The sequence below is a fragment of the Oenanthe melanoleuca genome, chromosome 14 (assembly GCF_029582105.1).
Source record: "Oenanthe melanoleuca isolate GR-GAL-2019-014 chromosome 14, OMel1.0, whole genome shotgun sequence".
In the NCBI taxonomy this organism is placed as follows: Eukaryota; Metazoa; Chordata; class Aves; order Passeriformes; family Muscicapidae; genus Oenanthe; species Oenanthe melanoleuca.
The window spans coordinates 11,217,752-11,237,854 of NC_079348.1; the positions used below are offsets into that span (position 1 = coordinate 11,217,752).

General features: G+C 42.2%; 1 long non-coding RNA gene across 1 annotated transcript in view; it reads right to left on the reverse strand.

Moving 5' to 3' along the window:
- LOC130259274 (uncharacterized) overlaps positions 1-20,103 on the reverse strand; it is a 68,237-nt gene that overhangs the window by 7,827 nt on the left and 40,307 nt on the right. Inside the window, exon 2 of the long non-coding RNA XR_008841605.1 lies at positions 6,438-6,558. This is a non-coding gene — a long non-coding RNA (uncharacterized LOC130259274). The remainder of the gene's footprint in view (positions 1-6,437; positions 6,559-20,103) is intronic.

The window sequence follows — 20,103 nt, forward strand, 5'->3', positions numbered from 1 at the left end:
TGGAAATCAGACAGGCAGGTTCAGATGTGTTTTGGAGGGGATTGTAGGATTTGGGTCAGCTCACTGAAAGGCTGCTCTGGTCAGAGCAGCCTCACACCAGGGTGAAGCTGTGAGTGTTTGTGCCAGGCAGGGACTGCCTTTTATGCAGGACAGCTTATGTTCATTTTGGGAGGGGGAGGGAGAAAATAGCAGTGTGGAGGGAGACAAGATTAATTCCGAGTGAATCACACATTTCAGGGATTCAGGGTCTGCACACAGAGCATAAATAAAAAGCTTCAGACCCAGTATCTGAAAATCAGCTCAGCAAACCATTTGAGTTTATCTGGGACTGGTGTTTTCAGAAACCAGGGTTCTCTCTGAACATTACCTCAAATAGTTGGGTGGCCAGCATGCAACAAATTGGTGAGAAAATCCTGTTTCCTAATATGAAAATGTTTTATTTGAATTTTGTGATCACTGTTAATAGAGATTCAGGTTTAACACACCATTTCCTCTAAATGTATGTGTTCAGGTACATAAATGTTAATTCTGACCTTTGTCTACTAAGTACATCTAATTTTCCTCACATATTTCAGTCACCTATAACAAATTACCCATCCCTTCCAATTCTCTATGTTCAATGTCCTTCTAAAGATGCCCAGAAGAGAGGGGGAAAAAAAAAAGCTGAGGAGCAAAGATATGCCAAATTGATTTCAGATTTGGGAGCAATGCCACATTGTCTAGATTGTTCCTTTAGGAAAAAAAAAAAATCTCCAAACAGGAAAATAATAAAACATCCCAAAACCAAACTTTTGAGCTTTTTTTTTTGCAGAGAGGACTTTTCTAGAAGCTATCATGTTTGCTATTTGCTGGCCCACAGCAGTATCACTTTCTGTAGGTCTTGCCCAGCATTGAGAATCACTAAATCCCACGAAGCTCAAACATCCCAAGTCTTACCAGCAGTTAACTATTAATAAAACTGCTGGCAGGAGCTGAAGCTCAAACCTCCTGTTAGAGCTGAGAAAGCAAAGCTCCAAGTCCCTTCTCCTCCACCTTCCCAGCCTGTCTCTGTGGGTGCTTGGATGCTGGGCTGGCTCCCCTGGGACATCCTTGCCTTCCTTTGGCACTGAGCATTCTTCCTGTGGCTGAGCCCTCCCAGCTCTGGGAGCTTCTCCTCAGCCCCTCAGAGCCCACCCAGCCTTGGGTAACACACAACAAGCAAAGCAAATTCACATGGTCTTGTGCCCAGATGATTTCCAGTCTAAATCCTAAAGAATCTCTTTTCTCTCTCAGCTCAGGCTGGAGCAGAGCAAGCATTTCCCAGCTTTCCTAGCTGGGGTGAAAACAGCACTCATGATAAATATGATTTTGGGTTCAAGACTTGGAAAGTTTCATCCATATGCTTAGAATCAAGATTCTCAGCATACATGAAGACAATGGTTGATTAGGGAATCATGAATGACAAGAGAGACAGCACAGATGGAATCATTGGGAATGACAAAACCATTTCCAGCTATCTTGTGTGATGTTTGATTAATAATTACAGACAACTTTGCTTAAAGAAACCCTTTGCCTAAAGATCATCATATTTTTATCCTAACATATTTTTATTTATACAGATGAGTGCCAGTTGTTTTGAATGGGGCTTGTGTTTTCTGACACACCCCCTACAAACTGAGCACCCAGAGAACCAAGTGGGCTCTCCTGACTCTTGGTGTTCCCAGGGCCACTTCAAGTGCCAAAACATCCTTGTGAGAGTTTAAAGATAAAAACAAAAAACCTCCAGGAAGGCACAGTTTAAAGCCACAATCCTGTAAATGTCTTACTGTGAATTTCTTTTACTAACATAGATGATAGATTATTAAATAATTTCCTCCTTGTAAATGCTAAGAATAGTTTAATCCCAAAATGGCATCTTTGACTTATTTAAACATTTCTCTCTTTCTGTCTAAGTGCTGGGGATGTACATTTTCTGAAAGAAAGAAAAAAGAAAAAAATAAATTGCAGGCTATTTCAGCAACTAGAAAAATTATTATCTGGGTTTAAAATTAATTCTGAAAGACAAATTTAACCAAAGTGACTTAAGAGTTGGAATCAGAGGTCTGTTTGAAAGCCCATGATGAACATCTGAGAGTTGTGCCAAAGACTGCTTTCCATCAGCTCAGTGTGGATCCAAGTCCCTTGGGCACTCCAGAAGAAAAATGATCTGTTTGATCAGCAAAAGCACTGGAGAAATCCTGCTTGTTATTTGTTGGTGTCTCTTGGATGACCTTTTAAATAAAAAAACCCCTGTCAACTAAATCACACTGAGGTTTTAACTGTCATCAAATTCATTAGGCTGGGGAGGATATGAGGGGATCATTAAGTCCATGCCAAAGCAGAGTTCAGAAATTATTAAAACTATTACTGGGAATACTCCAACACTAGTCTCTTGCATCTGATTATTTCCAGGAAAATATACAGAAATTTAATTATCTTTTTCTTCTAGGACTTCTAACTTGTGATAGACTGAGTTTAAGTCTGTCAATAGATTCAGAGATTTACAATGGAGGAAAACACACACACACAGACTGAGTTATCTATTGAAAGTAAGTAAGAATTCCTACAGAAAACCAGACTGTAAAACTCCCAGTATTTGTCAGAAGCAGTCAGACATTTTTTTAGAGTGAACCAAAAGGCTCTTAAAAGATTTCCAAAGACTCAGGTCCCAGTATTTGGTAATAGTTAGGTTTCTCTAGTCCTGTCCCCAAAATCCCTGGCCACTAGAGCAGGAATGTCATCAGGAGAGCTGAGCACTGACTGCAGTTCATGCACTGTACCCCTGTGCCAGCAGTGCTGAGGGAGGGCACAGGCAAAGCCAGACCAGGAAACTCAGCTCTAAATACAAATATCAGCATTGAAAGAGGTAGTTAGCTTCTTCCCATTCTGGCCTCAGAGAAAATCAGCATTACTGGACTCTGCAAGGCAGTCAGGAATTGCAGGAAATGCACTGTACTGCCTTGCAGCACACCTGAAACGCTGTTCCTGGGCACAAAGCCACAGCAGAGCTTCACATCCCTTGGCTGGAATAATACTGAAATTAAAATAGGTGACATGAGTGAGATATTTAATTTTTCAAAAGCTCTGGCATTCCCCAAATTAATGAAACACTTGTCAGGTTTGGCTAAGGCAAATACAGAATCAAACAATCAGGGTGAGCAAAGCAGAAATATCCAACTCCCAATGCATGCTGCAACAGAGTACACATTTATTCATACCCTGCTAGAGACTCAAGCAAGAGACTCAGATTTTCTGGAACTTGTGATTTATTTGTGAACTGAAGGCTAATATATTCTTTAGAATAAAGAAAAAAAAAAGTCTCCAACCCCCTCAAGGTTTTATTTGCTTTTCAGCAACCCTGGTCTTACAAATCAGAGTGTTCAAGCCAACTTAAAATATCTCCCAGACAAACAAACCACAAAGCAGCACTCCTCCAGCTGGACCAGCAATCTTTCCCTATTTTTTTGAATTTGACAATAAACCCATCCTCAACTGCAGTGGATAATCAGAGAGAACAGGTAAAGGACCAGGCACAAATTCTGTTACTATCTTTCTTAGCTGTAAGACCTAAGAGGGACAACAGATATATTTTTGCTCCAGATGGTTCCTCAGAGGAAACCTATGAATCCAAAAACTAAGAACAAAAGGATGAAATAGAAAGAAAAGAGCCTCACAAGCTAAGCCAGTAAAATACAAATAGAATACCAGGAAAAAGATTTATAGAAAGAAGACAGAAATCTGTAGGATGTCCTGTAAAGAAGTGAAAAATCTCAGTGTTACAGACACAAAGCTGGACCTGGGTGAGACAATACCCTTGAAATTTTCACTGTTGGAAAGGCTCATGCTTGTTTTTTCTCAGCTGTGCTAGTGCCACTCTGGGAGGGTGCCACACAGGCAAGGAGGATTCAGGTCTACAAGAACTGAGATAATAGTCCTCACATTTGAATGGTGAAAATGCTAAAGCCTCGAGATCTCCCTTGCTCAGAAAACTCTTATTATTATTGGTAATGAAGCATGAGCCAGAAAAAGCACAGCTTGACAGAGACCAAGTTGAGCTCGTGGATAGGCAGGGAAATCCTCTCTCCTTACACTTAAACCAACAAAAAACATCCCCACTAAAAATTTTCTGGGAGAAATGAAGCACTGTGGTGAGGAATGGCACTTTTAGAAACCCGTTTTCCAAGGGGAGCTGTGTTTCAGCAGCCCAGGAGCAGCAGGAGCTCAGCAATGCTGCTGGCTGCACAGCTGGAGCATCTCCTCGAGGCTGGGCTGGTGGCTGTGCAGGGTGCCCAGTGCTGCCACACAGAGCTGCTGGTGCACAGGGCTGTTCCCAGAGCACCCAGTCATCCCACAGGCACCAGCAGGTACCAGCATCAGGGACAGGCACTGCAGAGGCTGTGCTGCTCCCCTAAGCACCTCCAGGGCATCCTGCTGCAGGACACACATGCCACAGTGAAATGGATGGGGAAACAGGAAAATCAGCTGAATTTGCAGCAATGGACTCACCCTTTATATGAGAGATGTTTCTTTCCTGGCAATAAAAGTTACTCCTACAGAATTCCAGTCATTTTTTTTTTAATTTTCAGTACACTCCAGCTTATTAATGGGGCGACAGCCGATGCTGTCTGTATTAGAAAGCAGCAGAGCTGAGAGAGCTGCTCTGCCTGGTGGTGCCAAGGCTCAGTGTAATTCCTGCAGACATCCTCATCTGAAAACACCTCGGGTGACAGTTTGGCAGGCACGCTGGCATTTCCAGCTGAGTCCCTGCTCCTCCTCATTGAACTTCAGCACTGCCTAAAGCCACTAAATGAGACAGAACCCCCTCCACGGGAGGAAGGGTAAAAACAGTGTGAGGACTATTCTGTGTCTCTATGCCTTGATAAAGCAAATAAACTAAATGTGGAAGGAATAAAGGAGGTACAGAGAGCATGACCATCTCTGGTCCTTGGCAGGACACAACTTTCTGGCACTCTGGTCAGAACTGAAGGGATGCTGGAGTCAGAGCTGCTCTCCCAGCCCTGCTGTGTCCTCATGGCTGCTCTGCAGGGGCACCCACACCCCTGAGGGTCACATCTGTGTTGGAGATGCCATTCCCTCCATCTGGTTGCTCACTGCACCTGAACTGAGGTGAGAAAACACAGTTCTCACACACTTCTATGAGCACTGCATCTTTGGCCCCACCAAGCGTGGATTTTGCTTTAGAGACCTGACAGCCCAAGTCAGGCTTCTCTCTAATCTTCCTATTCCCCTTGAAAAGCAAAGGCATTTCTTTCTTTAGAGACCACAGAGGGCATACACTCCAGCCTCTTGGTTCTCACTTGCTGCAGATACTTTGAAAGACTAACTCCTGTTAATTAGAAAAAGATAAAAAAATTCAGACTGCACTGCACTTTGCAAGTGCAGGTCTTGCCCTGGCCACTTCCAAGGGGGGAGAGGCTTTGGAAGTCGATTTACCAGACATGTTCCCTAGCTGTCACTTGAGTTAAACCATTTATTTTCCATGCCTTCTGCAAGCTACATTCCCAGTGAAAAGAAAGTAACATATTGATAACAGCAGGCTCTGTCACAGGGGAGGATCGAGAATCACCCACGCGTTGCCTTGAAAACAAACAACCCCCAAACAATTGATCAGTCACTGCTAGTACAGAGGCAGTCTATTATGGATAAAATACAGGTGGAAAAATTCATCAGGGATGTGCAAATACCTCTATTTAAATTCAAGCACAGTAAAGCAAGCCTTGCTCCTATAAACAGGAGCAGTGGATTATGGATGCATTTCTCTCAAGTCCTGGCAGAGAGGGAATGCATTTCCAGGCTAGGGGAGCCAGAAAGATGAGTGATTTCCCTGTCGAGGCTGGGAGCTCTGGGATGGCTTAACCTGGCTGCCAGGGAAGGTGGAGGTGCATCACAGGCTGTGGATAAACTGCAGCTCTGGCTGCCTGTGTGCAACCTGAGCACAGCCCCAGGTGAGCTCACACCCTGCAGCCCAAGCTTCAGCACCCCTGGAGAAGCTGTGCAGCTCAGTGCCAACTGCAAACAAGCCAAGCTCAGCCTGAGCAGCTCTCACTGGGTATGTGAAATCCTAAATTAGTTAAAAAAACCTAAACTTGACAGAGCAGCCTATGAAAAAGACACAAGGAAGGATGTGAAAGACATCTACATGTACATATTTATGTGTGAAAAAGAGAGAGTGAGAGCAGGACCACTTCAGCTCCTCACCTCAGCTCTCATTGCCAGTTCCTTCCCCACCTTCTGCAGCAGGTGCCCATGTATGTGATGACTTTTAAATCCAGAGCTAAGAAAAGAGAGTGGCCACAGGGCCTTTTGGTTTCTAATTTAACTTCCCTTTCCAGCTATGGGCACACAATACAATGTCCAATTTTAATTTAGTCTCTGCACTTAATTTAGTCACTGCTTACCTTGATTTTCACATCATTGCTTTGGGAATCCTCAAGGCTTCCTCAGCAGAGTGATAAACTTTGAATGGCAAAGCCAGACCATGGCTGTAGAGCCCTGCCAGTTTCTTACTGACATTTCAGCCTAGGGGAGAAAACACCACGAAGTATCTCAGACATGAAGGAATTGTGACAAGAATTCATTCATTTCCTTGCAATAGGAAAGGGAGACACAGAGAACTTGAATTTCAAAGTCTTAGGTAAACAACAATAAGTAAAAGCACTTAATATTATTCAAGCCTCAACTAAAAAAGTGAAATAAAAATGTCAGCATTTTGACTTTTCTTCTCACTCATGACCATGCAGAGTTCCCCATCTGTGCTGGCTGACCCTGGCCAGTTGCCAGCCACCCACCCAGCTGCTCCTCAACAGGAGCTTTGGGGGTCCATCTATGCAACAAACACTTCAGACAGCTTGCAGGGCTCAGAGGAACCCAAATTATAAACTGTGTGCAAGACTGAAGTGACAGGAGAGTAGGATTACCATAAAGCATCATCTGCCCCCACAGAGTCAAAGCCCCTCCCTGTGCCTGTTTTGGGGTTATAACCCTGAACTCTGCACAATGGATTCCTCTGGGGGTGCTACAGTGGTCTTGCATTGGAGGCTGAGTTTGAAGCAGAATTAGTTCATACAAGAGGGAAGGTAAAATCCATCTCAAAGTTTGGCTGGTTTCAAAACATATAAAACTATCTAGATAGAAATTATGGAAGGGACAGAGAGAGAGAACATCTTCAGAATGGAGAATGAGAAGAAAGATGCATTATAGTTTGCTACTCAGAAGGCATTGGCAGAATACAGTGGGTTTTGTTGTAGCCCTAAACTATTTGGTGGTTTTATTTATTTATTTTTTTTAATTTTAAGAACAGCAAATCAATATAAAAAAAGACCATTCCTATAAATGGAACCAAAAGAAATTTATCACCTTCTATTCAATCAGGAAAAGAAACACACAGTCTGCCAATTTTTTTTTATCCTTACTATTTTCAGTCTTAGAGATTTTTTCAGCAACATCAACGTCATCAACAATGTATGACATCAGCTGGTGACTGCTTATACTTTGGTGCAGACAGATGATAAATCTCCACTTTCCTTGCTTGAACTCCATTCCATCTCTCTGCAATATCAGAAACAGAAAAGTACAAGAAGTTATTGCAGTAAAAGTTAATATAGGGGAAAACAGGTTATTCGCTTTAGCTGAGAGAACGGGGTCCCTGATGAGTAATCACAAGTCAGCAAATTCTGGGATGACTTCCAAAGGCACAAAGAGGTGCTGGGGCTCATAACCATGGAAAGCATAAGGTAGTCAATAGCTTGATTGCACCACTCCTTAAATAGTGACAGTCCCACTGAGTGAATTGCTGCTCAGGCTGCAGAGGCTGGGAGCCATTTCCCTCTATCTCTAACACCACCTCTTCCTTCAGATGTACAAATCCTGGACACCCCATCTGCTTTATGGATGCACACACCTGCTCCTGGCCATGGAGTGCAGGGAAAGGAGGTGCTGCAGTCCCTGTGCTGGGTGGAACCAGCCTGGAGCAGGCTCAGCAGGAATGTGGGACACTGAGCCAGTGACACCTCGAGTCTGTCACTGAGGACACCCAGGGACTGCAGGGATACCTTTGCTGCTCTTTGCTTGCCCAGTACAGTGGCATCATTCAGTGCCTTTTGTCCTTGGTGCAGAGATTTTTGTAAAATCTCCTTGTAAAATTAATTGTTTGAAAACACGATTTTTAAATAAAGATGGCAAAACCAAATAAAACCACCATGAAGAAAATGATAAAACCTCCCTTCTCCCTGCCAAATCAGCCTTGCCTGGCTAATGGTGAGGTCATTCTTTGTTTTGGTTCAGGCGATTTCATTTCCAAAAGATATACTTTACACAGAGAGACTTCATTCACATATGCAATTAAATTTTGCTTTCCCGAACAGAAGTGGCCACACAGAGCATGCTGTCAACACATCCCTGCAAGATTTCTCCAAGAGTTCAGCAGAATAATTAGCTTTGGTACCGTTGCACAGTAGTTTTTATCTATCAGAGTTTTATCTCGCCTTCTCTCAGTGGTGAGTCTGAGAGAAATTCTGAACGTTTGCCTCATGGGTCTAATCATCTTATTGATGCTCAAAGCGTTTAAATGTGATCTGCAGCCCCTTCACTCTTTGACATTCCAGTTCTTAAAAAAAAGTCAGATATTTTGGCAGGTGCTTAGCTCAGACTTGTTCTTTAGGCTATAAGGCTTTTGCCTGTCTAATTAGCTGTGGCAAAAAGCTGAGAATGTTGACAATCTGGGGATGTGAGGTAATAAAAAATAGATTATTTACCAGCAGCAAATTAAGCCCTCTAAGAACCAGTGTGATGAGTTGTGGCCCTGTGACAATTCCCTGTAGCAGATAGATACCACTGTCTCCATCTGTCTGTCTTGTGCACAGCGTACCTGACGGCGTCTTTCTAATCTATTTTCCCATGCACAAGAATTGATCCACCAGAGCCTTCAGACACTAAAGAAAGTAACCTTTCTGGTGACAGCAAGCAAAATCTGTCTGCTTCCAAAGATGATTTTTCCCAGTTTCCTTCGGGGCAGTGCAAATAATTGGCCAGAGTCTCCAAACTGTTTGGGACTGGAGAAGCAGGGTCGCCGTGCTCCTGGCTTGGGCTGGCTGACAACAGCATGGGGGAAAAGGCAACTGTGGGTGATGGATGAGGTCTGGCTCCTCAGAAGCAAGGAGAATGTGTGCACTCAGCATGTGCCTGCTCTCCTGGCTCTGGCTGCGAGGGAGCCAATGCTGCTGTGGGGCCAGTGGGACAAACAGAGCCCAGAACTGGAGACAGAAAAATCCTTATCACGAAAGTTAGCAATGGAGGTGACATCCCTTCTTGCCTAAGCACATGGTCAGCAAGGCAGAACATCATGCTACAGTGCTACAGAGCATTTCCCCCCTTTTAAAAGCAGTCTCAGAAGAAGGCTAGTAAAGATAGTGGCTCATTAGAGTAGCTACTTCTATTTCAGCCAGTTTGCTCCAAATGACAATCTGCCTTGGCTTCACTCCTTTTTCACACCACACTAGTTTTCAAATTAATCTCCCAGAATGTATTTTAAGGAATGGGATTCTGGAATGGTTTTATATAGGATATGAATATGGATATAGCAGGATAGTATACACAACACACACTATCCTCTCATCCATATTTCTTTAGGAATGATTAGCCACCCTTGCCTGTATGTTTTCCTCACTACTTTGTTAGCATAGGCATTAGACAATCCTTCAGGTCCTGTGAGCCAGTGCAACAGTCTAAAGTCAACAGAATGGCAGTAAAACCTCACTAGATTACAATACCTGCTGTGCAATATCCCTTGCTCCAGAAAATGCTGGATCCATCTTTGGATCCAAGGGCTGGTCACAGATTTCAGGCTACATGCTGCAACGAGTCCCAGAAGTCCAATTCTTTGTCAATGAGCTGTTATTGTAAGAATATTATTCTGCTGCTTGGGGAATCTGTTAATCCATATGAGTAGAGTACATGATGCTGTAAAGCCCAGGCACTTCACTTCTAAGGGAAGCAGAGGTGACACCAGACATTCCCTTTGGAATGGTCACACCAAGGTAAATACAGCACTTCAGTAAAGGATATATGGATATGGATATGGATATGGATATGGATAGGATATGGATAGGATATGGATACTTTGCCTTTGAGCAGAGACTGCAAATTCTGCAGCATTTTCAGCTGTACCAAGTCCCTCATGTTTTGGCTTGTCTCATCATCCTCAAAAGCTAAATAGGATGTCAAGGTTTATTGAGAAGATCACAAAGCAGTTTGCATTTCCTAACAGCTGGGGACGTCTGAATGAGTTCAACAAACTGACACAGACAAGTTAAAACCCCGTTCACACATCTATGCTAAATTCCAACAGAACTTTGGTCTGAAAGCTATACAGCTAAATCCTTACAGGGATGGACAAGAAAGCAAAGTGCAGTTCTCCCATCCAGGTGAAAGGCTGGAAGTATCAGGAATCTCGTGAGTGTGGTTATTGCCGAGAGGCTGTCGGTTCCATTTCAGAGATCAAAGATGATGCAGAAACATTCTGGAGCTCTGTTCTGTAAGCAGTGTGCAAGGAACAGGTAGGTATAATTCATTTTAGCAGATTTCAGAAAGGGAGTAAGCATTTTGGTGCAACAGAACATCTACAATAACAAATAAGACCACTTATAAATCACCCATGAGTGGATTGTGGGCACAAACCCCACAAAAATTAGCACAGGGTTTTCTACTGACTTCTGTAAGCTTGGGCTGGATGCTGATGGTATCAATTAAGATGAAACTTTCTCTACAGATAAGTTGTCCATCATTTTCTGCTAGTAAAGGTTGTTACAGCCCAATCTACTTTGCCCTTTATAGCAAAGGACCTGAGGACAGACAAATTTTAATCTTTCAATTTTTTTTTGTACAAAAACCCCCATATTCTATTTAATAATATATGGTATTTTGTTAGATATTTACTGGAATAAATTCCTCTGAACCTGCTGTTTCCCTGGTGATCACAGCTGGTAGTAACCATTACAAGCACAGAGGACATGTGAGCATACAAATTCCTGTTTGATTTTCAGCTTTTTCTTCCTGAAAATACTAGAAAAGACTGAAAAAACTAACTGTCCAATATTACAATTAATTTGAAAGGAACTTAAGGATCTGTGTTTTGCAAGGCTTTTAAAACTGATACTGACAATGAACTTGGCAGATTTTTAGGATAGCTTCAACATAGTGAAAGAAGAGAAATAAATTAAAAGAAGCCTGTGCAGTTCAGAAAGAGAAAGAGTGTTCCATTATATCTCTTTCTCCTTCCAATATCCAACACCAGTTACACTGCACTGCAGAAGCCCAATACTGAAGCAAATTACCTGTCAAGGGGATTTTATCAATAAATAATTGAATTCAGCTTTCAAGGAGGGCCAAGGCTGGTACATTTTCCCCTGCAACTGCAACAGTGCCTTGTTCTGTGCACTGTGACTGCAGCACCAAACCTCCAGGAGGGAGGCAGAGACTTGGGTAGGGAACAAATTTGGAATTAAGAAAAAAAAAACAAAAACGAGGAGGAGATAAATAATTTTTTTTTTTTATTCTGGCTTCTTGAAGTTATGTCTGTGGCTGTTCATGTCACACTCATGCCATGAGGGGCAGGACTATCAAATCCAGTCCTCTCCATCTCCAGTACAGGAAACCTCAGTGAGGAAAGAGATTTTGCTAAGGGGCAAACTACAGCCTGACACTGCATTTGTTAGGCACAAAGAGCTCCTGCACAAGGGGATGGCTGAGAAGGTGGGCAGAAATGAGAGAGTGCAGTGCAAGCTTGGGAAGGAGCCTGCATGGGGCTGGACACCAGGGAATGCAACCAATGGGATATAAATCTGCTGAAAACAGGCTTCACTAGCTGCACTGCTGATGGAGCTGCATGTTTACAATTTGGGAGGAAATGGCCTGAAAACAAAACACCACAGCAAAATAAAAATAAAACAGAAAGGGGAAAAAAAAAGGACTTTAATGCAGGGCTTATAATGGGTTCATAAAAAAAAAAATAAAAAAATACAGCTTCTTAAAGGTGTTGGATACAATTACAGCCATCATCCCTTAGTGCAGCAGGTAGCCACTGATCAGGATGCACAGAGCCACCACACTGAAGGGTGCTTTGGATTAAATTGCAGCAGAGGGGTCAAGCTTTGCCTGCAGGGAAAAACTGTCTGGGAAGGTGCAGCACAGATGGTTCTGAGAAACTCAGACCAGAGTCTGGGCAGTCCCAGGCAGGGCTGTGCTCTGTTGAGGCAGGGAACTCGGGCTGAGGGGCAATAACTCCATCATCAGGGCTCTTATTTCATTTAGGCAAAGTTTAAATAGTTTTGCCTGACTCAGATAAGCTGCCTCAGCATTTCACCCTGTGCCTTTCCCAGGTGCTTTACAAAAAGCAGAGAGTAAAACAGCAGCTCCTGAAGAGTTATTTGTGACTCAACAGGATCTAAAATGTTGTCTCTGTAAAAAGCTTGTGCTGTCCCTTCAGCAGAACAGTACCTGCCCAGACAAACCCCCAGGCTCCAGATTGCAGCGGGGATTCTTCATATATCAAAAAGTGGAACACACTGGGGGAGGTTTTTGGGTGTGATGCACTGGAAGAGCCACTCCTTCCTGCTGATTTTGTGCTAGGTGGCCCATCACTTCTTTCTATTTATTTTTTTAAAATTTATAATTCCCTAGTAGCTGTTTAATCTTGGCCATTTTTCCATTTAGCATGAACAGTTTTGGACAGAACTTTTCCAGCTGGTATGAGCACTTGTGGACTGGAGCCACACACACAATAATTCCACTCACACTCCTTGTGTGTGTTTCTTGTCCCTTTGGCAAGGGTGGGCTGTGCTGGCACTGTGCCTTCAGCAGGTGTGGCACTGTGGAAACAAAGATCTCTGAACCTAAAGGAAGACTAAATCCTCCAGACTAAGTTTTCAGCTGGTCTAAGATACCCACTGCAGCAGAATGTGTTAATTTTTAAAGTGATAGGTTTTAATATAGAAAACGCATCTTGAAATAAGTTGGACCCTTACATATTAAACATTAAAATTTATATAGAATTGAATTTGGCTAATACTTAAATCAGAAAGAAAGGAAAAAAAATCTAAACTGATTTAGACTGTGTCTAGTCTCAAGTTCTGTAGCAAAATTTTTAGTAAATGTAAATTATTTTCTTTGTGTGCAGGTTTTTTGAAAATGGTTTCTATAGGGTCTTTTCCAGCTCTTAATATGTGCCAGTGTCACAATGATAATCTCTGAATCAAACAGCCACTGATATCATGTAGCTAGGCTACTCTGACCCAGGGAAATCTGAATTTCTCATGGCATACAGCTCACCACCAGTCATCTCTTACAATTTGTGACAAATTCCCCATGCAGCCATCAGCTCTGGTGCAGAGCACAGCTCCCCATGACATGTTTGTTTTCAGGAGCTTGTACTGTGCAGGCAGAGAAGAAAGCAAGGATCTTGTGGGAGAGCAATGCCATTTCTTGTCTGGAACCATTTCAGGCAGGAAAGGGATGAAGAAATAGGCAGAAGAACAGCTGATAATGACAGTGCCAAAATGAGGCAGCAGGACAGGAACTGGGAAGATTTTCCCTCTCCCACGTACTTGGATGCAGGAGAAAAGCTGAAGTTTGTCACAGGGGGCAGGGGGATTTTAAATCACTTTGGAGAAGCCCTGCTCAGCCACTGAGATGCTGCAGACAGCAAATGCAATGCACAGCACTCCCATTCTCCCACTCCTTTCCCTCTTTGCCCTTTTGGGGAACATTAAGTAGCAGCACAAAGAATTTCTCTGTGACTGAAGCACTGCTTAAAGAACAACTACAAAAACACCAAGACATGGTGATGAAAAGGGTTTTGAAAGAAAGAACCTTAATTTGAATGGAAAATGTCTCTAAATCCTTTAAGCTGCTTTGAAAATCTCAGTCCCCATGATATGGTTTAAATTTAAGATAACAGAGCTAGTCTGAAATTAGGCAGAACCTAAAAGGAAGGAGAGAAAAAGCCAAATTTCCTCGGAAGTTTGCATGTTTGTGCTATTTTATTGTTAAAGACTTGATTTATTTCGTGGGTAACCTGAAAATCTGAGCCTGTTATTTCAGTATGGGAAGCACTTTGGAGCAGCAGCATCAGGCCCCAGGCAGTGCCCAGATAAGCACCACAACAAAGGGGCTGTTGTTGGGGAGCAAAGCTCAGAGCAGAGCTTTAAGCTGGGCTCAAAGGGGTGGTTGAGAGAGTTTGAAGCACCTGCAACTACATAGGAGGCTCTGGATTTGGAAGGAAACTTTATTGTCAGAAGATTATGTCACTGCCTAAAACAATTGAAAACGAACAAAGTATTGCAGCAGGGATTCCAACATTAAAAAAGAAATCAGGTGGTTTTATTTCTACAGATTCCTGCTGCACTGGCACTGTGAGGCAGAGTGCTCTCACATCACTCACTGGAATGTAGCACACAGATATGTACACCTCCCTGAAGCTCTTTGCACTATAGACTCTGCTTATTTATGTACCAACCCTGCTGGCAAGAAAACTTCATCTTAAAATTCACTATTCTTTAAAAAATGGGGTGAAAGAAAGGTGACCAAGAGTCATACAGAGGGCGAGGATGAAGATGTATTTAAAATAATTTGGAGTGTGAAATAACCAGGGTGGTAAGTATTAAAGCTCCTTAGAGAGGATAGAGAAGAGTACAAAGAGAAATTCAAGCTTCACTTGTGTTGGAGGATTTATTAGTTCTTGAAAAGGAAGATTTCAAAGAAAGTAGTAATGAATGAGGGAGTAATTACATACTGAGTTTGCAGAGAATAAACTAATTATAAAAATATGGTATGTTGTAGGCCATCTGCCCCCCAAAAAAGAACTGAATTGTCAAATTACTGAGCCAGAGATGACACATTATAATTATACTGTTACTATGCAAGATTCAATACAAAAATCTAACAACATTTTCCAATAACCACCATTTCTCTTTCTTGTTTGAAAATGAGAGTCATTATATGCTATCATGAGACTTGATGCTGCTTGTCAGCATCCCAGTGTGTTGGGATAACTGCATTACCCATTTTTTAGGAGTGAGAAAACCTGGTGACAAACCCATGGAGGAATGTGCCAGAGCCAGCTCAGGAAATGAGGGAATTTCAACCCAATTCAGAGCACAAAGGAATCACCTGATAATCTCAGCCAAATAATTTCATTCTGTGATAGGTGCACAGAAATTTAACAGAATGCAGATGGCTGGGTGCCCCAAACTTTTGCCTCGCCTTTGGACTTCATTTATCAATTAAAGAAATTGTGTTTCCCTGCAATCTGTCTGTTGACAGAGCCCTTTCTGTGAGAATGCTCACTGGAAATCCAGTTTAAAGCCTAGTTTTGATATAAATATTATGAACCCCACTACCCTGGATGTCTTGGGACCATAGGCCATTCCTGGCAGTAAAGATGTTTGGAACCTGGAGTCAGATTCCAGCCAGCAGGAGAAAGCAGTGGTGTAGGTAGGAGGTTTCAGAGGAAGGAATCAAATATGGAAGGCTTCATTTTATATTGAAATAGGCTTGGCTGTTACTTTGTTCCCCTCTCATGGTTCTTTATGGAGCTCTGTGCAGTAATTTCAAGGGTTTGAGATCATCTTTCACATAATTTAATTCTGCCATACTCAATGGCTCTTTGGGATTTCAGTCTCAGGAGCCTTTGAATTCCTAATGGTGAGTTTTGTCTTTTCTGAGCAACACAGAGATGGTATTAAAACAATCAGCAGCTATTGCTAATGTGAAAAATGAAGGGGTAAAAAGGAAAGGTACAGAAACTCAAAATGTATGTGCTCATGCCAGGAGCATCTTAAACACAACTGAGATTTTGCTTTGAAGCTTTGCACAGCTATGAGCCTTTCACCCTCTCAGAGCAGATTTTCCTGAGTCACTCACATTTCCCCCAGATCAGCAAAGCTCTTTGTTCCAGGTGAGCAAGGAACCCTATCAAAGACAGCAAGATCCTTGTGCTCCTAGAGCACAGCTGCTCATGTGCCTTCTTGGCTCCAAACACTTCAAAAAAGGCACCTAAACTCTGAAACATGAAGAAAATAAAAACAGATAATTTTTTGTCATCTAGTTTTGGTCCTTTGAAAATCCAGGTCCACAAATTTATTTGGTGCCCAATACCCCTGGGAAAATATTTCCATTGTCTTGGTCTTTAGATAAGAACCAATTATAGGCAAGTGCAAGTAGGAATGAGAGACTTTTTAAACAACAACTTCTAACCCTAAAAAAGAATCCTCTTAATTTTTCCTTTCGCTCACCAATGATGAAAAATGGTAATTTCTACTCCTATGATGTGACTGTAGCAACAACCAAAATTGCTTATTAAAGGAAAAAGCCACAAATATTGGAAAGAGTTTCTGGTGTCATTTTCAATTCCTGACATGCTAAAGTAAAAGAAATAAAAAATCTCCATTCATGTATAAGGTCTTAATATATTAAAAAAAAACACCTTCAAACACACAAACTGCAACAAAAGTCAGAAGGGAAAGAGGGGGCAAAAAAGAAGAACATTAAAAATTTGGATTTTTGTCACAGCACCCCCAAGTCCTAAGTCCCAGCATGGTTCAGGGCTCCCCTTTGCCCAGAGGAGTGGAGATGAAGGGTCAGCTCTGCAGCAGCAGTTCTGAGCTCAGGGTCAGCAGAGAGCCTGGGCTCAGCCCACCCAGCTGAAACTCAGCCACTGACACCTGCAGGCTCCATGCACCCCTTCTGCCATCCCAGAGACACCAGGCTTTGGAGCTGAGTCTGCATCAGTTCATACAGTTAATGCTTGTTAACATTAAAAGAGGCTCAGCATGCCATTAAAGTTTGCAGTTTAATAAGTCATTACAGCGTTCCTGAGTCCAGCCTGCTGCACTTCTCTGCCTACAGCACTGACCTGAATACAAAACCAGTGAGTCTATTCATGCTGATGTCTCCACTGTGTGCTCTGCTCTTATTTGCACCCCCCCCAAATTAAACATTTAAGAGGCAGTTAATAAAACTAACAGTTAGATGAGACACATTAAATAGAATTTTTGAAGAATGTATTAAAATTTAGTATTAGGATAATTATAAACCAAGTTACATTTTCTTCCACTTATTTTGGTTACAAAGAATTTTTACAATACTCTAGTACTTAGCTATATCTGAAATAATTGCTATATTTCCAGTGCAATGAACTAAATTGGTATATTCCTGATCACATATTCACACAAAGATATGAGGCTGCCACTGGCTTCCAGAGAGAAAACTCCCCAAAAGTCTGAGGCACTCAGGCTGGCCTTGCTAATTCAGCTTCTCTTGCAGGCTGGGAGGTAGACTACATATGAACAGATAAAAAACCCCAAGATTTATGGTGTATATCCACATTATTAACATAAATTTGTACACTAGTGTTTCCTCACTACCAATGTAGCCCCAAGACACATTCTTTTCAGTTGTCACTGTGATCCTGGAGTTGTGCCATCACTGTTGATATAAATATATAAATAATTATATATATTTTAAAACTGCTTAAGTTTTTCACAGAACAATATTTTTTTTTTCCACCATCAGGTGAGCAGACTTTTAAAATGAGCATCCCATGACAGGGATACATATATGTTTTTGGGGCTGGTGCCAAGCCTAAATGACCAGTGCAGGACAATTCTCCCTGTTGCAGGTCCTGCACTGAGCACAGCCACGGCTGCAATGCTGCACATGTGAGGAGCAAACCAATGTCACCAACCCAGCACAGCCCTCCCTGAGATTAATTGAAAAACAAACTACCAACCAGAAAAACCCTGAAGAGAGATTTTGCCCATCTCAGTATATTAGAAGAGGGATTACTCCTGACAGCAACTTGAGAGAAGAAGAAATAAAGGACAGAGAAGGGGGAAGTAGTTTGCAGCATTCAATCAGTATGCAGCATCAGACTCTTAATTTGCAAAAGCTGTGCTGTAGAGACATTCCAGCACCGCTGATGGCCACTTTGCTTCCAGTGACTGTAGCTACTGCAGATGAAGCCTAACGACTCCTGGAGTTGTGGAAAGATTTCCCCAAGTGAAAGGATTTGTTAAAACTTTGTTTCCCCGCTCGTAGGTCAGTCAGAGCACACACAAAGGGGAACCCGTTTCTGTGATTTTTGTCAGGGCATGTCCTCTTGGTTATAGACAGCATCTGCTCAGATTGCTTTGATTAGCTTTACCTCTCTTGGTGTGTGCAGGAAAGGCACAATAACTTCAATTGTGTCCTTAGCTCCATCTCAGAGCCAGTCCCTGTGAAACACCTGTGAGTTCCATGACTCAGACATAACCCTTTTCCCTCATTACTCCAGCCCCAGTAGCAGGAGTGCAATATTGTCTCCCACTGATCTGTATCAGCTGAAGCTTGGTGGGGAAGGAGGTTTGTATGGGATCAAAGCTCCAGCCTGCACTTGTCCACCTGCTCCTGGTCAAAAAAAGAGGTCACCTGGCTGTACTTTTAAAATAAACTCAGTATCTAGTTAGCCTGTGGTAGCCCAGGGAATATTTTAATTTCCTTTCACAGGAGCAGAGTAGATACTGCTGACCTCCAGGAAAAAAACAACCAACCCAATACAACTATATTAACACAGTTTAAAGTAATCTCCTGAATTTCCAGTAAGGCAATATAAAGTAAGGTTAAAAGTCTCTCAACTAGTTTACTCAATACAGACTCAATTATAGAGCTACTAAAACTGACCAAGTCCTGAAAGCAAGTCTGCTGTAGAAGAGGAGCTGAGAGCAGGCAGTGCATGCCACCCTCTGCAGGCTGACAGTACAGAATTAATCAAACACAGGCACAATAGCTGCCCAGCCCTGTGCTCTGCACTTCCCTACACGTGGTGAATGCACTGTGGCACCAGCTGAGCCCCAGGTCACCAGGTTCCCCTCTGCTGTTCTGCCCCAGTGGGTTTAACAAGTCTTTCCTTTGTTGTTAATGCCAAGCAACTGCTACCAGTATCACTTCAACCTTGAAATGTCTGCTTAAAATGCTGCTCTTCCTCCAAGTAAAATCATTTTGATCAGATCCTGTCCTCTGCGCTTCTCATCTCTCCCCTAAACTGAAATGTGAAACATTTAAAACAATAAAAATCACTGTACTGGAAAGCTGCACTGTTTATTTTTCGCACACTGCACGCAAGTGTACAGCAGACCTTTAAGAGTTCTAAATTCATTCTGACCTTCTTCATCGGTTATTTACTTTGAGCCTTGAGGAAATGCTTAGCTTAAATGGCCTTTTTCCCTTTCAGAAATCTAATCTTCCAGAAAAATTCCACTGGACAGCAGGTTTTGTAATGGAATTACTGTAGTTAATTCCTATCACAGCAGTTCCTTAATGAAAGGCTGGAAGAAAGTCAACAGGTACTGTATTCTGTAAAAGGTGCTGTAAATATGAGTGCCATAGTTCAGAAAGGTGTGTCATCTCCCCATCAAGATAATTAATGGTCTCCGAGTCAGACAATTAAAGGTTGCAATAACAATCTATAAGATATCTCCCTTTGTTTCCCAATTAAAACTTCTCAGACTAATTAAAACCATGCTTGTGTCATGCAGTGTGGTGGTTTCCAACCGGGGCAATAAAATAATGGGTCTCAGCCAGAGAAGATAAACGCCTGGAAAAAAATTACCCATTTAAGCACCATCTTATGTCAACATTGATCTATGAAGTTTTGCTTCACATAGTGGAGGAAACCATCTTCTCTTTAAGGTAACCTGCAGTCATTTTCATAAAAGCTGAGAACCTCGACTTTTATTAGTTCTCTTCAGGGAAACCTTTATCCATTAAGGTCCTGTAACCAAGAGCCAAGTGCTTGGGTTCCACAGAACAAATGAGCCCAATGTAATGTCAATTATATAAAAAAAGAGAGATTAATTAAAACTCTTCAGAAGTCTCTTCAATATCATTGTCTGATATGCTTGCTATCAGCAGAGCATGTCTTCCATCTGGCAGCTTCAACAATATAACACTTTGATGCTGTTCTTAAGGTAATTATATCAAATATACTTAATGTGATAGGAAGCAATTGGTATTAGTTTCAGATTAATCTCTGCA